Below are 19,501 nucleotides of genomic sequence, written 5' to 3'. Positions count from 1 at the left end.
TGGATGGGTTCTTGAGGAGGGCAAAGCCCTCATCCCAAATGTCGTCCAGTAGAGGTACGGAGAGGACAGTCTTCCTCTTGGCCTCGCGCCGTTGATAAAGGAAACCTTCCTTCTTCTTCTCTTCCGGGCAGAGCTGGAAAAGCTCGGATGCCCTGGCGATCACGGAGTGAAACGATCCAATCTCGTCGGGCGGGGAAGCCCGGGTGGGAGGTGACGACGGCAGATCCTCGTCATAAACCTCGTCGTCCGTACCCGTTGCGGCCGTGTCAGTCCTCGTATCATCCCCACGAGTCGTGGACGGGGAGGAGGGCTGAACAGGGCGCGATGGCTGAAAAGGAGGTGGAGGATGAATCCTTCTTCTCTTAGGGGGAGGGCTCCCAGAAGGGCCTGGCTCCGGGTCCCCCGTCGGGAGCGGTTCCTCCGCTGGTGGTAATGGCAGTCTCGTCCTTATCTCTGAGCATAAGGACTGTATAGCCAACAAAATGGCCGCCGAGTTGTCTTGCGGCACTGGTTGAGGGGAGTCCGACGGGCGGTCAGGGTCCCCGTCGGCACCCTCGACGTTATCGTCGTCTCCTACGTCGGGGTCCCTCCCGACGGGCTGGTCTTCTTCCACGCCAACGCCGTGGCTTAAGACTTCGATCAGCTCTTCCTCAGAGGTTGAGGCCGAATCCACGACGACCTCCTGCCCCCCCTTTTTCTTCTCCGTCGGAGGTTTCACGGGGGTCCTGTCGATGGGCATAAAAGAGGACTCCCTCCGCGGTGGCAGGGAGACTCCGAGCCCCGAGGTCGCCACCACTGGTGTAGCCTCCACAGGCTGAGCCAGGGCTGCTGCGACTGTCTCGATAGAGGCCTTGGCTGGATGGATTAAGGCTTTCACGACCTTAGGTGCGCTCACCGCCTTCTCCTTGGGGGGAGGGTCACTGCCTCGCTCTCCCTCCGATGGGGCCTTTGAGCTCGACCGGGGCCTCTCCAGGAGCTACGCCGGGTGCTCGGCCTTCCTCTTACCCGAACCAGAGCGTTGGCTCGTAGTTGATGGTGCCGGGGAGGATGCGCCCTGCCTGGCGCCCGTAGAGCCCGACCGTGCGGCGCTCCCGGTGCCAGCGGACTCGCGGTGCTTGGCCTTGTGTTGGACCCCCGTCGCCGGGGCGTCCTCAAAGGTCTTAGAAGACCGCTCGGATTTCTTCTTCTCGCCTGACGGGCTCTTCCCTTCCAGCCAGTTGGCGAGACGTTGATGGCGGTCCTTCATGGTCCGCTCCGACATATTGCCGCAAAACGCACAGTCCTTCTCCACGTGCGTCTTGTCCTCATGTAGGCTGTAAAGACAAAAGGAGTGTTCGTCCTCCTTAAAGACATTCTGAAGCTGGCATCCAGGGCAGACCCTGAACAGCTTTCCGGGCGTCGAGCTTCCCTTCTCCTGGGCCATGTCTGAGATGGGCCTGAGAAACTTCTGGAGTCCTCCAAAAGCGTGGCTCGACGAAATCTTCACCCTTGAGGGGCGTAGACGAATCCGACACGGGTCCCCGTTGATCGGATGAAGAAAAGGTGGAGCTTGAGGCTCTTTTGACCGAAAAATCGAAGTTTTTGAGAAAAAAACGTGAAAAAATAGCACTAACGCTCGAGAGCAATAGCACGAGGATCTCAACACTTGAACGTGCGGTAAAAATCTGAAGATGGCTGCCAGAGGCGGGGCTTAGGTAGAGGGCAGTCATTGGCTGTGGTCAGTATGACGCAGAGATCAGTGATTGGTTACTACTACGAAAGACAGATCAGAAACGAAAGTGATACTGGTTTTTTCTTTACCGAGGATTCCCAGCCTGACGACGGGGAATATTCATAAGCATGTGAATCCATGCCAGACCCCATGCTGGAGAACTGCCTGTTACGCTTCTCTTAGAGCACTATTTTTTGGTCGATGGAATGACAGCATCTCAGGGAACTTTGATGGTACAAATTTAAATAGCTTTGAAAAGAATGTTTTGATGCCCCTGGGATGCTCGCTTTTTGCAAACAGAAGTAAGCCAAACATTGCTTCTGTTAGGCCCTCTGATAGATTGTCTCGTCCCTTTCAGTCTTTAATCTCTTTCAAAATGGCTCCTATAGGCAATAAGGATGCCACGCCTCCATCTTATTCTGTTAACCATAGCCCCGATTCAGTATCCTTCTGCATACAGAGGAATGGAACACGGTCAATGGGTAATTTTAGAAAGTGCGCCAATGTCGCGAACTTGACTAGTGAAAACAGACCTCTGTACGTAGGCGAACCTGTCTATTTTGTTTGCGGTAATGTGGCATTTCCATGGTTGCCCAGGGATTGGCAAGGAACCTGTTATTTAGGGATTCTATTACCTGGGGTATTTATTGCCAGTACTGTAGAAATTTCGAAGACTCGTCCACGACGAGGTGTGAAAGGGGATACTCCAGCACAAACTCTAGGAGATATTATGAAATCCTTTGTGCCATTTTTTGGGCAAATTACGAATTCAGAAGATATCAGGGGACTAGCGAGAGAATTGGAGAGAACCATCAACCGGACCACTGACATACTCTATAATATGACGTTAGAGCAGAGAGCGATAAGATTAGTGGCTCTTCAGAACCGGATGGCATTAGATGTCATTCTGGCCGAGCGTGGAGGAGTATGTAAATTAGTGGGGTCCGCTTGGTGCGTTTACGTGCCAGACTCCTCTCGGACGATCTTTAGGGCTATCCAAAATCTACATGTTCTTAGTTCAGAAGTACATGTTCCTGAGGGAAACTGGGCACTTAGTACATGGTTTTGGGACCTCCTACGGTCATGGGATGGAAGTTGTTCTCGGCCCTGCTGATTATCTTGGGAAGTTTTCTGTTTCTTTGCTGTTGTATACAGTGTCTCCCTGATATATGCTCAGTATTAGGGGGATGTTGCGCACAAGCAACAAGTGTACTAGGGCATAAAATATACGCCCCAGAGAAGGTTTCCAAAGAGTATGTGTTAAAAGAAACTCTGGTGTCAGACCTAATGGCAATAGATATGTCAGACAATGATTCAGGGTGTATGGACGATGACGTATGGAGTTACTTGCAAGGAGATCAGAAGTAGTGTTAGCACTTGGCATAGGCCAAAAGGAGGGTTTGTGAAACTGGAATATTAAATTATGCCTCCTATTGTAACGATTGTACGTATATTGGCCTACGCCAAGTTGCTTAAAATTGTACGCGAATAACTCTCTACGGCAAGGTCTTGACCTTAGAAATTGATGTAAGCCGCCATCTTGAATCAAGCCTCCATTTTAGGTTAGAACCACCATTTTGTCACCCTGTAATCTAAAATGGCCGTCTCGAGTGCTCTTCTTCTTGCCTTAACCTCTTCAACCTCTGTAGGAGAGTTAATGTCCAACCTGCCTTCAGGCTACATGTTAGGGTCATGTAGACCTTGTCCTTTGTTGACCTCGGGAGCAGGGGATTACTTGAATTAGCAATGTTAAACTACAAGTATACAAGAACAGTAATGCTATCCGAATATAATATGCGAAACATTTGTTTGGTCTGTATTAGAACAGTATGTAAAGAGTTTAACGTCAAATTAAAGAATAATGGAGTGTGTTAGTAAATATATTCAAAAGTAAACCGCATGCACGAGATATGTAAATTAGGAAAGTGAACCTGGCGCGACCCTAGCCCAATGTATTATTAACTTGTAAGAGGCTGGACATCATTATAACAAATTGTCCAGCTAGGAAACTCTGCTCACATTGAACTCTGTTGGTGATCTCTGTGATGTATTGACGGCCAAATAGCTATTTGTGTACTTTGTTGAATACTGTTCAGTTTTGTAATAAAGATTGACAAGCCCGTGTCGGTGTATTTTCCTTTGCTTGGTGTAACAGCCGTAATATTGTATTTTTTCTGATACCACACCACGTATTCCTTATCTTTGATACACTCCCAAAGCAGTTTACTTAATTTGGAGGAGGGAGTAAAATATATGTGTTCACATATGCACAGAGTGCAATACTGCTTTCCCAAAAACAGAATCATGACTCGTGGAGGAATCCAGACTGTAGTTTTTTGTAAAGTTGTGTACAGACAACCGTGTGGCAGCTGCACATATGTCTTTTATCAGAACTTCCCTCTGCAAGGCCCACGAAGTTGCAACACCCCTGGTCGAATTAGCCCTCAGTTGTTCTGGTGGGTCTTTACCCACCAGCCTGTAGCATTCCGATATAGTTAAAATGATCCACCTTGAGATAGTCTGCTTGGTGATGGCTAGACCCAATTTATGGCCTGTATAACCCACGAATAACTAGCTCAGTGCATGTCTAGGGTCAAGCCTGTGCATTCTTTCTTCCTCTTTCCCGTGATGAGGAGGATAAAAAGAAGGTAATGTTATCTTCTGAGTAATGTGAAACTCAGAAACGACCTTGGGAAGAAAGGAAGGCTTCACCTTTAGAACCACTCTGTCTTTATGAAAGACAGTATGGGAAGGCTTGCAGGATAAGGCCTGTAGCTCACTCACCCTTCAGGCTGATGTAATTGCCACTAAGAATACAGTTTTCAAGGTAATAAAACTTAATGGGCATGAATGTAGAGGCTCGAATGGAGCATGCATCAAAAAATGTAAAACCAATTAAGATCCCACAGTGGGACTTGAAAAGGTGTCAGAGGGTAAACATTAGTTAACCCCTTTAAGAATTGAATTACAAGAGGAATCTTAAAATAGGAGACTTCCTCTGAAGTCCGCTTAAAAACAGAAAGCGCTGCCAGGTATCCCTTGATGGTACCAATCTGGAGCCCCAGATTTGCTAGATGTAATAGAAAAGATAACACCATTGGTGTATTGCATGAAAAAGGGTCAACATTCTTATCTTTACACCAGCTGCAGAACTTATTCCAGCAGGAGCGGTATAAAGATTTGGTTGCTGGCCTTCTGGCCGAAAGCAACACCTCAATTACATCGCCTGGGAGGTCCCAATCTTTGTATCTCAACCTCTTCAAACCATGCGTGAAGGCTGAGAGTCCTGGTATTCGGATGGAGAACCCAACGCTCCGCTCGTGAGGGAAGATCCTCTCAATGTGGAAGACGAGTCGGAGGGCAGATGGACATGTCCAGAAGGTCCGGGTACCAAGTCCTCCTGGCCCAGTCCAGGGCAATTAGGATCATGGATTTCCTGAACCTCCTGAAGACATGGAATGACGGGGATTGGAGGAAACGCGTACAGAAGTGGAGATTCCCATTCCACCACAAACACATCCCCTAGAGCTCCTCTCAGGCGAAATTCCCCTGAGCAGTACAGTTTGCACTTCCTGTTGACACTGGTCGCGAACAGATCCACTTGAGGGGTTCCCCAAAGGGTGAAGATCTCCTGAAGGACTTCCTGAGCTAGTTCCCACTCGTGGGAGCCTGTGTTCTGCCAGCTCAGAGCGTCCGCTGTCTCGTTCTTCTTTCCGGCTAGGTGAACTGCTGATAAGAGAGATTACTTTTGTATTGCCCAGACCCAGAGCTGCATTGCCTCTCTGCACAGTGCTAGTGACCCCACACCTCCTTTCTTGTTGAGGTAGTACTGTCAGTCCAGGAAAACTGGACACCCCTTGAGTGGAAGGAGGTGTAGGATAATTGGTTGGCCGAAGACCAATCGCCTCATTTAAAGTGTTAAGAATACATGCTCATTAGTTATTACGTAGCTATTGGCCCAGCTAGAGTGCGGCCATTTTAAGATGACTAGAATCGCCATTTTGTTTTCTCTCTGTTCTCTTTAACGTTGCCTCTTTGCCTCATGTAAAACTGCTTTGCTGTAGATATTATTTCGATTCAATGGTCCAAGGCTACGAAAACATTTTGAAACATTACACTGGAGAGCCAGACAGAAATGCCCGATTCCCTCCCTCATATATCCTTGAAGATAGGGAGTAAGGCATTTATTCAGTACATAAATGCCAGCAAGTCTCCTGAAACAGAGTATGTCAGTAGCCGTCGCTCAATCCCCTACCGTTGCTCAGCCCCTCCCAACGCCAGCAGAGTCACAGGGTGTATCAGACACTGCACTACCCACTAGCCAGCAAGCTCCGAGTGTTTTGCGATTATCACAGCCTCAGCGGGCGTATCCCTTCGCACCTCCGGATCCAGAGAGTGTCACTGTTCCAACAGCCCCTCCCATGAGTGGAATTAAACAAGATGAATGTAAGAGAATAACTCGCAGCGCGATTAGCAAGGAAAGAAAGCGTCGGCTTGCACGACTTCAGAGGGAACAATGAAAGACAGGTATTGTTGGAATACATAGGGGAATATTTATTGGGAGAATTAAAAAAGTTGATTGAAAAGCTACCACCGCAACGATTGTTGGATTTAAATGCATTAGCCTGTGGTAGAGGGAGAGATAAGGAAATAAAAGAACATGTAGATAGACTGTTTGAAATAAAGAATGAGCTTGATGAAGAATATTATGAAGTATTTGTCAGTCCAGAGAATAAGAGAAGAAATATTGAGGGAGGCAGAAAGAAAGCGGCAGGACGATATATGCAGAGATTGTTGCCGCCCCCGGGACAGATAGGAGATAGACAAAGATTGCAGAGGTGTGTGCGGGAAACAATGAGATGGATGTCAAGCCCTAACACTTCGGTAGGGGAAATAAATGAGATATGTAATGAGTATCCTTTGCAAATGAGAATAGAAGCCCTGCGAACGATAGTAGGGGTGTTACTTCAGCAGGTAGCAGGACAAGACAGGAACAGGGGAAATTCAAGTACGTATAGAGGGCCATTGGGATTAAACCAATGTGCATATTGCAGGGAGGAAGGACACTGGCAAGCACAATGTCCGCACTTACAAAATAGAGGTGGAGATGGTCAGAGAAGGTCTCGCAGAGGGCACGGGGGAACAAATGGTCATAACAGAAATTGTATGCAGCAGCATCAGAATGATCAGGGGAATGGAGCACAAAATGGAGGCCAGACGTTCAATGTAACTACTTGGAGTGAAAATGAGCAGGGTGCACAAATGGGAAACAGAGAAGGAAGGGGGAACATTGTTGATACTCAGACAGGTGCATACTGCAATAACAGTGGTGATTACACATCGGATGATGGGTTGTTACCACTGTAGTTGTAACCCCAGTAGAGCAGCCCAGAATAGGGGTCGAAACGAGGGGTTTATTTCAGGAAAGCAGAATAGGGTCTTTTACTGAACATTGTCTATTTCCATTAACAGAGTATTGTAGAGAGAATATTTTAGGATTAAAAACATGTAAAAAGAAAAGTAGGATTGAATACAATGCCAACTTATATTTGGGCCGTGAATATCAATGATGCGGAATGCTTGAAAACAAATAATACAAAAGAAGAGGAATAATGCGACCGCAAATTGAGCAGTACAAAATGTTGGCAGACTAAAGGTATTATTTTATTATTAACTTATCGAGCTGCTGCAGAGGGCCATAAAAGTAAGTGTAAAGAAATCACGTGTATTGTCAAAATAAAAAGCATTTCTGGTATGCCTATTCCAATGATACAGAAAGATGTGAGAGCTATGATAGGCATGTCTTTATATTGTTGATAAGTCAATTGTGACTTACGTTTTACTATGGAAGCGATGGTGAGTTTAACGAAGAAGGATGCAGTGGTGATTTAGTAGTGGAATGAAGAATGTCAGAAAGCATTTAATTCGCTAAAAAACATTTTGAGTTCTGCTCTAGTTTTGAGCGCACCGAATGATGGAAGGGTTTCTAGGCTATTAATGCATGAGAAATGAAGGATGCGCGTTATCTGTTTTAACACAGGAACAAGAAGGAAGAAATAGGCCGTGCGGCTATTTTTCTTCTGCGCTGGACCCTGTAGCGCGCACACTACCCCGATGTTTGCGAGCTGTTGCAGCGGCTGCTGCGTCAGTGAAACAAACAGAAGGGATGGTATTGGGGCACACTTTAATTTTGATGGTGCCACATGCCATAGACGTTCTACTCAATAGAACGCAGAAGCAACACCTCACCCCTGCTAGATTGACTAGATATGAAATCATATTGTTGCGCCCCACATCCAAATTATGAGGTGTAGCACTTTCAATCCAGCAGAATTAATGCCAATGCCCAAAGGGAGAATTGGTGGGACTGAATTGCCTCCCCACGATTGTTTAATGGTTACAGAGGAAGAAACGAAGGGGAGAATTGAGTTAAGTAATACACCCCTAAAAGAACCAGAAGGGGAATTGTTTTGTGACGCTCCTGTTTTAAATTACCTGACGGCACATCAACTGTCGCATACGTTGTCACCACATTAAAAAGTGTTGTGGAGAGTAATAGAATTCCTTACAACTCTGCCCAAGCAGCAGAGATAATTGCCTTAACAAGAGCTTGTGAAAGTTCAGAGAACTTAAGTGTAAATATTTATACTGATAGCCAGTATGCCTTTGGCGTAGTCCATAACTTTGGCCGATTATGGGCTGAGAGAGGGTTCTTAACATCGCATGGGGCTAGAATACAACATGGCCCTTTGATTGTGCGATTACTGTCAGCACTTACGTGTCCAAAACACGTGGCAATAATGAATGCAAGGCACATAAAAAAGTGACATGTAATGTGGGAGAAGGAAACGCATTTGCAGACATTTGAAACAAACTACCGCTGACTTAAATACAGAAATGTTGACAGTACGATCAGAGGAAGTGCCCTGCATAATAGATAATAGAATCATGATGGTTAAAGAAATACAGGTGGGGGCACTCCTGACGAAATACAGGGATGGGCCAAGGGCTATGCAGAATCGAGTAGTTGGGTGAACAAGATATTGTCAATACAGCACAATATGGGAAAAGGAATAGTCCCTCCAGCGGGAAGTGCATTTAGAAAATTAGGTTGGGGTAGGGCATGTAAATGTTAGTATGGGCCAGAACTGGGTCTCTTCCACTCATTAAAATAAAAAAAGTGGGGAAACAAATGAATGTGTGGTACGCACCTCAGTCAAGGAGAAAGACGAAGGTTAAAGACCTTGTACTCAGCATTTATTGTAAATTGTTAGTAAAAAAAAAACTACGTTTGATTCATCAGCAGGTGCAGGAGGCATTACCGATGGCAGGTGCAGGAGGCGTTACCGATGCGATATGGGCCCAGGACATGCATTAAAGCTAGGTGGTGTGGGCCCAAGAAGTTCTCTTAACCACGCAGACAGCACTACGCGTGGATGGACGCAAGGCGCCAAGAAAGTGCCATCACCATTCGGCACATCAACTCATCGAGACAAAGACAAGAAAGAGACAGCAACGGTTCCAGAAACGAAAAATGCCATTGCCAGTCCTGTACCACAAAAGCTGCCTGATCGAAGCACAGAGCCTGATGAGATTGCCATAAGAGCGGAAGGACAAAGAGTGCCTCAACGTTATCCAGCAGATTGCGCATCACTGCTTGTGAACATCGAGCGCATACATCTGTGGCACCCACCATCTCCTGTTGATCACAGCTTGCATTGTTGCCTGGGCACTCATCATCATCTGCCATTGTGCCCCAGGCTGACTCAGAGCTTGAAACCGGAAGTGCATCCGCACTATTTTGTTGATCACCCGGTACCAGGAGCAAATCGGTACAACCTGCGGAGCAGAAAGAAGGAGTGATCACATTTTCATCTCTTTGTGAATTTCCTGCCTCTGTTTCCTATTTTCGGATGAAGTGGGAACTGGAGGCCTAGAGGAGGGTGGCGTAAGAGTTGTGCAAGTTAGACAGCTCACGAAACGCAACTCCTCGGTGCAAAATCCACGTGTCAGGAACCAGAGTGAACAAGCAGGGCGCACATGGTACAAAGGAAGCTGCTCTGAAATTCTAGAGCAATGTGCAAAATGCAGGGAGGCCTTGCCAGATGAATAGGCAATCCAGGCAGACAGAAAACTGGCATAAAAAGATTGTAGACATTGATTGAACTATTTCAACATCCGGAGAAGCACAAGAGCAAACAATATTCACGACGAGCACGGCGGAAGAAGAAGGACGAGAGAAGAATGTCGAAATCAGCGAATGCCCCCTCCTGCACCGATACCGATGGAGAGTTAAACGTAGTGCATAAGAAAGCGTAAAAAAGGACATGGTAAAACAAATTGTATGCTGGGTCTAACTATAGTAATGTGCATAATGAGTATATTAGCCCCAGTGTTGACCATAACAGTGTTATGGTACCTAGAGGAAATGCACCCTCTTGAAGTACTTTTGCCAATTATGAACATTTCGACAACAGAAAGCCCAGTCCATGTGATTTCCTATACCTTGTCCCCAATGGAAGAGAGACATAGGGAAGGATATGGGAACAACACATTGCTGTTAATAATGAATATGACACACTCAATCCTAAGAAAAAAATATTGTTGGGTTTGTGCCCACCTACCGCAGCATGGCGGTCAGGGAATATGATGGTATGTACAGCCCCTGCCCTTAACTTCTGCATGTTATGCTTCTCTAAGTGCCCTATATTATGGGAAATGGAACAAAAGTGAAACTGGTCAACTAGATAAAACAAATATGAATGAATTCGAGGAAGTAGTTATGAAACCGGTGGGTTGCTCCGTGCTCCAAAAAAGACGATTAATTACACCAGCAATAATGCCACAGGATAGATTGTCTGTACCTTATACAACTTCTGTGATTACGTTCCACATGAACCCACATGGGAATAAGGATGCAGAACCCCCTTCATTTACAGTGAATTTTAACCCTCATTCTGTCCCATTCTGTCTAAAGAAAAAAGGGTTCTTTCCAGGTAGGAACATTTACCAGATGCAGGAATATAGCATTCCTTGATAAAGAAGTGGAACCAATATATGTGGGAGATCATGTGTATTTCAAATGTGGAGAAAAAGCATATCCTTGGTTACCTAGGAACTGGGGAGGTACGTGTTATTTGGGATTTCTGTTCCCTGGGGTGGTTCTTTTAAAAACATCAGACATAACCAAATTGACTAGGTCACGACCTCGCCGTAATATTGAAGACGGGTTGATTGTAGAGGACATAGCAAAATCATTCATACCGTTTTGGGGCCAGGCGATAAACTCTTATAACATAAGACGACTGTCAAGGATATTAGAAGAAACAATAAATCGAACTACTGATATATTATATAATATGACTCTTGAAGAAAAAAGAATTAGATTAATGACACTACAAAATAGAATGGCCCTTGATATAATCTTAGTTGATCGTGGCGGTGTTTACAAAATTGTGAGATCAGCTTGTTGCGTATTCGTAAGTGATTCCTCCCCCACGATTTTCGAGGCGATAAGAAATTTGCATGTATTAAGCTCGGATCTCCACCCCCCTGAGGGAGGCTGGGAATTGAACATAAGCTCCTAGTTCTGGGGAGTGTTGCGGTCCTGGGGATGGAAATTGTTTGTAATTTTAGTAGCAATATTGGGAATATTCGTGACATGCTGTTGTTGCATACACTGTCTTCCCATAGTGTGCGCTGCAATCAGTGAAGAATGTGTGCAGATGGTAACACACAAGAATATAATCAGGCCAGACACCCACACAGGTGATGAATCTAGAACGATCAAAGAGTTCATGGCAATCGACATTGATAATAATAAGGAGGAGACAACAAGCATATATGAGTCAGAATTCAAATCAGATTCTGAATCTGATCTAGGTACTTGGTCGGAGAAGGATGCAATGTATGGATGAGTTGTTTGGCATACGGCCAGGAGGAGGGTTTGTCAGTCCAGGTAAACTGGACAACCCTTGAGTGGAAGGAGGTGTAGGATAATTGGTTGGCCGAAGACCAATCGCCTCATTTAAAGTGTTAAGAATACATGCTCATTAGTTTTTGGCCCAGCTAGAGTGCGGCCATTTTAAGATGACAAGAATCGCCATTTTGTTTTCTCTGTGTTCCCTTTAACGTTGCCTCTTTGCCTCATGTAAAACTGCTTTGCTGTAGATATTATTTTGCTTCAATGGTCCAAGGCTACGAAAACATGTTGAAACATTACACTGGAGAGCCAGACAGAAATGCCCGATTCCCTCCCTCATATATCCTTGAAGACAGGGAGTAAGGCATTTATTCAGTACATAAATGCCAGCGAGTCTCTTGAAAGAATAGCAATGTACGACACTAGCATTTGAAGAGTTGAATTATGTTCTTCTTTACGGCCCCCCTTTCTGAGCCCAGTGAGGCCCCGGAGAGCGGGCTAACCTCTAGAGCGAGAATTGAAACTAAGAGATAGTGAGGCCTGGTATGTGCCAGTCTCTTACGCGCAGCTTGCCCATGAAAAACAGAAACGCTGTGTTCTCGCAAAGAATGATGTCTGTAAAACTGGAGATTGCAACCTGTTACTAAATATGGTGGTCTAAGGTGTCATATTTTTTACACTGGTCAATCATCGCCTCTAATTCAAAGGGAAATGAATTGGGAGCGGTATCAAATGTGTCATACTGTGTCATTGCTGATTGTAAGGTGCTCCTTTTGTATATATGTAACTGATGTACGTTCGTTCGGGGCTTGCGTCCCCTGAGGACTGTTTAGACACATGTCGCGGGGCGTGAGACCACTTGGCCAATTGGGACTATTTTGTATTGCAATAAACCCTAGATTTTGGCAACGAAACCTCGTGTTTGGCGTATCTATTAGTGTGTGGTGACTTTGCCTTGTTTCCACATTCGAGGGTCCCTCAGGGGCCCCTTCAGTACATGGCCACTGTGTTGTCCGTCATTATCAGGACATTTTTGTTTTTTTCCCCGTATAGATGAGCAACAACCACTAATGATCAAATCTTTGGTACGGGCTCCCCACCCCGTGAGTGAGGCGTCTGTCACTACTGTTACCTCCAGTCATGGTTGCCAAAAGGGTTCTTCTTTCAAGATGTTTTGCAGACAGGCCCACCGCTGAAGATCCAGTGTGACTGTGTCTGGAATTTATAGGCGATCTGACATCCTCCCTGAAAACTGTGACCATTGGGCCCTGATAGCCCACAGGAGAGATCTCATTCTTAGGCGAGCCTCCTGCACCAGAAAAATTCAGGATGCCATGAGGCCGAACAACCTCAGAAAATCGAAGGCCGGTAGACGCTGGGCATTCTGGAATTTGGTAACCATGTGCAGAATATCTTGAGCCCTCACCTCTGGTGGAGAGGCTTTTCCCAGGGATGCATCCAGGACTATTCCAATAAATTGGAGTCTTTGTGATGGTATCACTTGGGACTTCTTAAAGTTGAGGGAGAAGCCCAGCCTGTGAAGGGAGTGACATACGGAGATGAGATGTTCCAGGGCCTGTTCTGGGGAACTGGCCCTGCTCAACCAATCCTCCATGTAGGGGTAGATGTGAATCCCCCCTCTCCTGAGACTCGCTGCCACTACTGCTATTCGCTAGGTGAAAACCCTTGGGGCGGAGATCAGCCCAAATGGTAAAACTCGAAACTGATAATGAGAACAGCCAACGGCGAACCTCAGGTACTGTTTGTGCTTGTGATGGATCGGCATGTGAAAGTAAGCATCCTGAAGGTCCTATGATGCCATCCAATCCTGAAGCTGAAGGGCCTGAAGGATTTGAGAAAGAGTTACCATCTTAAACTTGTACTTCCTGAGGAACTTGTTCAAGTCTCTTAAGTCCAAGATGGGTCTCAATCCTTTTGGAATTAGAAAATATAGGGAGTACCAACCCATGTTCCTCTCCGCTACAGGTACTGGTTCTATGGCACTTTTCTCTAGCAGGGTTAAAATCTCCTGCATAAGTAGCGGGTCTGGAACTTTCAAAGGGCTCTGAGGTTTTTCCAGGAAAGGTAACAGTAACCTTTTTCTCAACTGTTTCCAATGCCCAAGCATCTGAAGTAATAGCCTGCCATTCTGTCAGATGCTGTGATAACCGGCCCCCTACTGCAGTCTTGAGTGCGAAGACCTCAAAGAGGTTTTGGGGCGGCTGACACAGTGGCTGAAGGTAAGGACGCTGCTGCTGATGCGGTCTTAGTACCTCTCCCCCGTCCACCACGGGGGGATTTTCTATGTCCTTTTTGAGCAGGCTGTCCTTTGCCGCTTCAGAACGTGGAATAATCGCGAAAGAACCTACCCTTCCAGGGCGTACCTGTGGGGCGGTTTGGAGTTTGTCTTATTGCAGCTCCAAGGGATTTAGCAGCCCCCTTGGAAGTTTGCAGTTTCTCAAAACTCTCATCAGCTTTACTCCCAAATAGAGGAGTGCCATCAAAGGGCATGTTGAGAAGTCTCGACTGTCCGTCTGGGGCAAATCCTGACTTCCGCAACCAAGCAAATCTGCGGATTACTGCACTAGCCGCCATATATCTTCTGATGCTGTCAACAGAGTAGCGACAAGTCTCGAGGGACTTGCACATAGCATCGTTCTCATCCTTCACAAGGTTAAGGAACCCGTCTCACTCCTCCCCTTTATGGGATATGGTCAGCCGCCATAGAAACGCATTCCCAAGGGGTGTGGGTAAATCTTGCTAGCGTGCACGTAGCATTGGCAGACTTTAACGCCATACTGACGCCTGAGAAAACCTTCTTGGCCATAGCATCATTGTAAAGACTGGAGGGGGGGTCTGTACTTCTGCTTTCTATATGGCAGAGAAGAGGAAGAGAGGACCCCAGCCAAGATTCTCTATTATTGGTACGTGGTCAAGCAATCAAGGTCTAGCTTCTCAGGAGGTGATGCAGGCTGGTTCTTAAGTACAGTGTAGTCCCCAAGCCCCCACAAAGGAATGTCCACACACTGTATTAGTTAAAACACAGTCTTTATATAATTAATATTCAAGGTTATGTACACTATCAAAATAACTCATTTTGTGCTCAGAAAATCTACAATGGCAAATATATACAGTCCTGAGTGGTACCACAATTATTATTTGATCTCATTAAAGTGCATCAACTATACTCTGGTTAAATGTCACACAGATCACTTAATAAAGGCAACCAACAATAGACATAGGAGGAAAGCGGTTGGTCAGAACAAGTGGCAGAATACTGGCCTCTACCCTTAAACACAGTTCTGTGTGGAGTTCCCCCCACCTGGGCAACCTGTAAAGCAAAGATTTATCACAAGCCCAGTCCATATATTGTTTTATAAGTTTTATTTCCTTCTACAATAGTTCTACAACTCCAATGTGCCTGGAATGTAGCGTTCTTCGTCGGGGAATCGACAGCCCTTCTTGAATTCCCTCCCTTTAAGGCAGGAGTCACGGATCGTCGAACGTCCGACGGAGAACAGGGTGAACTACGGCAGTGAAGTGGCAGCTTCTTTCCTAGCGGTGCTCGTCGACGACGGAGCATTGGCATCCTGCAAGTAAGAGGCGGGTGGGGCACCTCGATGACGATAGCTCTGGACCGCTAAGAGATGATGAACTGTGGCCCAGCAAGGGCGTTGAGTCGTCGGCATCTCTGTGGTCTTTAGGTAGCGGGATACCCACCGGCGGATGTTCCTCGGCACGTCGACGGCCGGGCCTTCTCCGGCGGGATAAGGCGGGCGACGATGTAGACGAGAGCATCCTTCGATTCAACAGTCTTAGGCAAAGGAGCGGGCGGCTCTGGTCGTCGGCGGCACACTGTCAAGCGGTCCCCACTTCTGGGCAACACGGCTTCGACGGGCCTCCAACGGTTACGGCGATACTCCGAACCCTAGTCGACGGCAATGGACTTTGACGGCGTCGATGTCTGGGTGCTTCACTTCATTCTCCTTGGCGGTCCCCATCTCCGGTCGGCAGCCTTTCGAGGGTCTGACTTCCAGGGAGCTTCAGCGAAGGTTAGCGGTGCTCGATGGTCCCTCGGAACACAGGAAGAGGGCGCCTAACCAGCTCCTCTCTCGGATCAGTCCTCGATGAACACGACAGCTTTTGGATCGGGTCAAAGCAAATGTAGCACCAGTTCTTCTTCCAGCTGGGCGTCGAGGATAAGCAGTTCCAGTTACTTTTCAAGTGTTGACTAAGCTTCTGAACAATTTCCAGTGGTGAGAGGTCCCCAGATATACTATTCTGCCTCTCATCCACACTGCTGGGTCACACTCAGCAGCCAATCATAAAGAAGGGCAATTCATGCAGTCAGTCAGCCAATCAGGCATGCAGTGCATTCAGGCCATACTCCTCCCTCTCAGACACTCACAACAAGGAATGTGTATTGGGACAAGTACCCAGCCATTCAACACTACACACTACATTCATACCAGTTTCGGGCAGGGCTGTCTCAGTGATTGTGTCAAACACCAGAAACCAGACATCAACAACAAGAAGTGCAAACTGGTCACACACTCCATTCACCTAGGTCCCACTCACAGGCTGTACCCACAACATACAGTCACTGGAAAGGCTCCAGCCAGTCTGGCCTGGACTTCACAACAACACCATATATGGAACTTCCACCCAACAGCCAGTCAGAGGGAAGGGACAGAGTCAGGGCTTCCCAGGACTTTGGGAAAACAAGGTAAGGGGCAATAGAAAGCAAGAGGCCACAGGGGCCATCTTGTTTCCTATCAGCAATCAACTGATTCCAATGGCAGGGCCTGGGTATCTCAAAATGGAGGATACTCAGAGCACCTGTCCAATTCAGCATGGAGCTGCCACCAGCCCATACCCTGCTCTGTGGGCCACACACAGGTGCCCAAAAACATACACTAGGGGCACAGGGTTGCACCCCCACCCATGGGTGCCATAAGGGTATCCCATGGGTCTGTACATCAAACCAGAAACAGGAAGAGCTACACTGCCAGGAGTCCCACATGGACTCTTGGGCAGAAAACAATATAGAACACAAATGAAAAAGGACCACAGGACAAGGACAGGGAGGCCCTGTCCCTCCAATGCATTTCCAGCAACACAATCATATTGTTTATCATCCCTGTCCTGCGGTATGGTGGGATATGTATTCTGTTTTCCTGAAGAAGTGGCTGCCTGCACTACCAGGCTCTCGGGTGTTGGATGTTTTGAAAGGTAAAGAGGATCAGAACTAGAAGCTCTGTATTTGGCTGTAAGCTTCTTGCGGCCAGGACAACCTCGGGTGTTTGCCAATTGGAAGCCACTCTTCTCTGTAAAGCCTGGTGAAAAGGGACAATTGGGTCCTCCTGTGGCCCTTTGTCCAATATATCTATTAAATCGTCCTGTTCGAAACCAGGTGTGGGTCTGGACCACCCCATATACGCCATGACCCTTATGAGTTGTCTATATGTAACATAGGGATGAACCCATGGATCTGCCTTCCCAAAATCAATTTCCAGAGAAGTGTCAATGCCACTCACCTAATGGAGACATTCCTGCAGGTTTTTTCATGCAGGCCTCTTCGGATACGAGTTCATATGGTACAGCGGGTGTCCCATATTGGAGGCCAAATAGTCTTTCATCTTAAGGGGACTATTCTGCGTCTTCATAAATTGAAGAAAGGGTTTTAAAATGCTCGGCGCGAGGTTGAGATATATATGTCGTCACAAAGGAAGAAGGTGTGATAGAAGTCATGATAGGAGCTGACAATGTCAAAATCGTCGATGTTGACGCCGATGGCCTCGACACAATGATGTCGATTTTTTTGTGTTTGGTGGCTTTCTCTCGACTCGAGGGATGAGATCGTGCTCGAGGAGGTTCCATGGCCGGGTCCGAAGATGTACAGCTCTTATGCTTCCTAGGCCTTTCGATGGGAGGTTCGCCTCTAGGTGTTGTCAAGGGGTGCAAGGCCGCGTTCTCAAACACCTTCATCATACAGAGTCTGAATTCCTCCCATTGAGCTGGGGTACTAGATTTAGAAGGGAAAGTGACACGTTCAGGTGAACTAGATGATAAAGTGCCTCTTTTTTCCATGCCTCTGGGATGAGGAATGGTGCAAGCCACTTCTGGAACGGGAGAGTTTTGATCTTTTTCGTCGAGGAGAGGTGGGTCTCGACTCGTCTGACGATTTACGTCTAGACGGGGTAGACAGAGATTTTAAAGGCTTACCTTTCTCCAACTTCCCTCTACATTCCCTCAGGGCTTTGGCCATCGACGACCAACAGTCCTCGCACTCCGAAGACGGGTGGTTTAACCCTAAACACCACAGGCAGATCATGGGCGGTCTGTCACGGACATTTTAGCACTGCAGTCCTGGCACTTTTTAAATCCGGACCGAGGAGTAGACGACGCTGATGAAGATGCCATTATCGCATTGAAAACTTGAAGATTTTTCAAAGAGATAGCGAAGAATTTACTCACTAGAACTAAGGAGTTACGTTACTGAAGCTGTGAAGCGCAGAAAAACAGAACAGAGACCAACGGGCGATGCGCAAGCTACTTATACCTGTGGTGACGTCGAGACGGATGCCTCCGAGGGACATCGACTCAACCAGACCTTGATGCACAGCGCCCTCTGCTGAAAAAATATTTCCAAGGCATCAAGCTGGATATGGAAATATCAAAGATAAGGAATACATGGGAGGACACAATCCATTTGAAAAAGATTTTTATATCGGCATGGAAATCTGGCAAGTAAAACGTCCCACTGATAAGTGCCTGGGTTTTGGATTGCCCTAAATGTCCCCCTGTAAAATGAGAATGGGCAATCTCTAGTAATATCTTTCGGTGGGTTTTGGGGATTACTAATTGGGTTTTGTTAAGGCCTTCTGTAAATGATTACTTTCTATACAGTAATCGTTGATTTAGGAAGAAAAAAGGACTTCCCTTTTCTACCCCCTCCCCTTTTGAAACTGATTGCAAGAAAGCCTCAGCGAGAGCTGAATCATTTCGCTGAGCTATGGCTAGGTTGCGAAAAATAGTAAATTCATCTTCCTTTTTTCCTTTATTTGTATAAGCTTAATCAACTTCCCCAATGCCTAAGGTACCTCTCTCTGTATCTTCCGTTTTAATCTCTTTAAAACGAGGAAATAGAGCTTTTTCAAGAATTCTCTGTGGAATTTTGTCTCCACGATTTACTTCAAATAGGATTTCACCATGGTTCTGTAAGATAACCTTTATCTCTCCCGAGAAGTCAGGATCTATGATGCCTGCCGGGAACATCTAGACCGAATTTCCAGGCCACGCCAGATTTTGGGGCAATTCTTACACAACACCCAAGAGGGGGGTCTCTGAACTAAGTGTGTGGGGGTCATTCCTCTTTTCCCTGGTGGGATAGTAGCTTCTCTGCTGCTACAAATATCAAAACCTATTGATTCTTTCGTGGCCACACAAGGGTCTGAGGCGCTATGGCTAAACTTCTGAAATGATAGGGTTCCCCAATTTGTTTTAATTGAATCAAATCCCACTACTGGCACCACATGTAAGGAAGGCATGGTATCAACAGTAAGACAGACAAATGACCACAGTTCAAGGGTGTTTATTGAACTTTAAGAAGGGTATGATAAACGCCTATCTAACCCTAAATCTACAGATGGGAGCAAGCTACAGCCATCAAATAATAATAACGCAATCCTAGTAGTGTCTTGTCAAAATAAAAGGGCTTATACTTAAAAAGCATATTGCCAATCCTTACCTCTAAATACAAATAGTGTGGGGGATAATGTTACAAAAAGAAAGAAGTGTTAAAAATGATATGTCAGGATGTTTAGGCCATTGGCCTCCCTTCTTCATGTTTTTAGCACTGGACAAGG

The sequence above is a fragment of the Ambystoma mexicanum genome, chromosome 13, assembly GCF_040938575.1.
Source record: "Ambystoma mexicanum isolate Mex_15411 chromosome 13, UKY_AmexF1_1, whole genome shotgun sequence".
In the NCBI taxonomy this organism is placed as follows: Eukaryota; Metazoa; Chordata; class Amphibia; order Caudata; family Ambystomatidae; genus Ambystoma; species Ambystoma mexicanum.
This window is presented reverse-complemented; position numbering follows the sequence as displayed.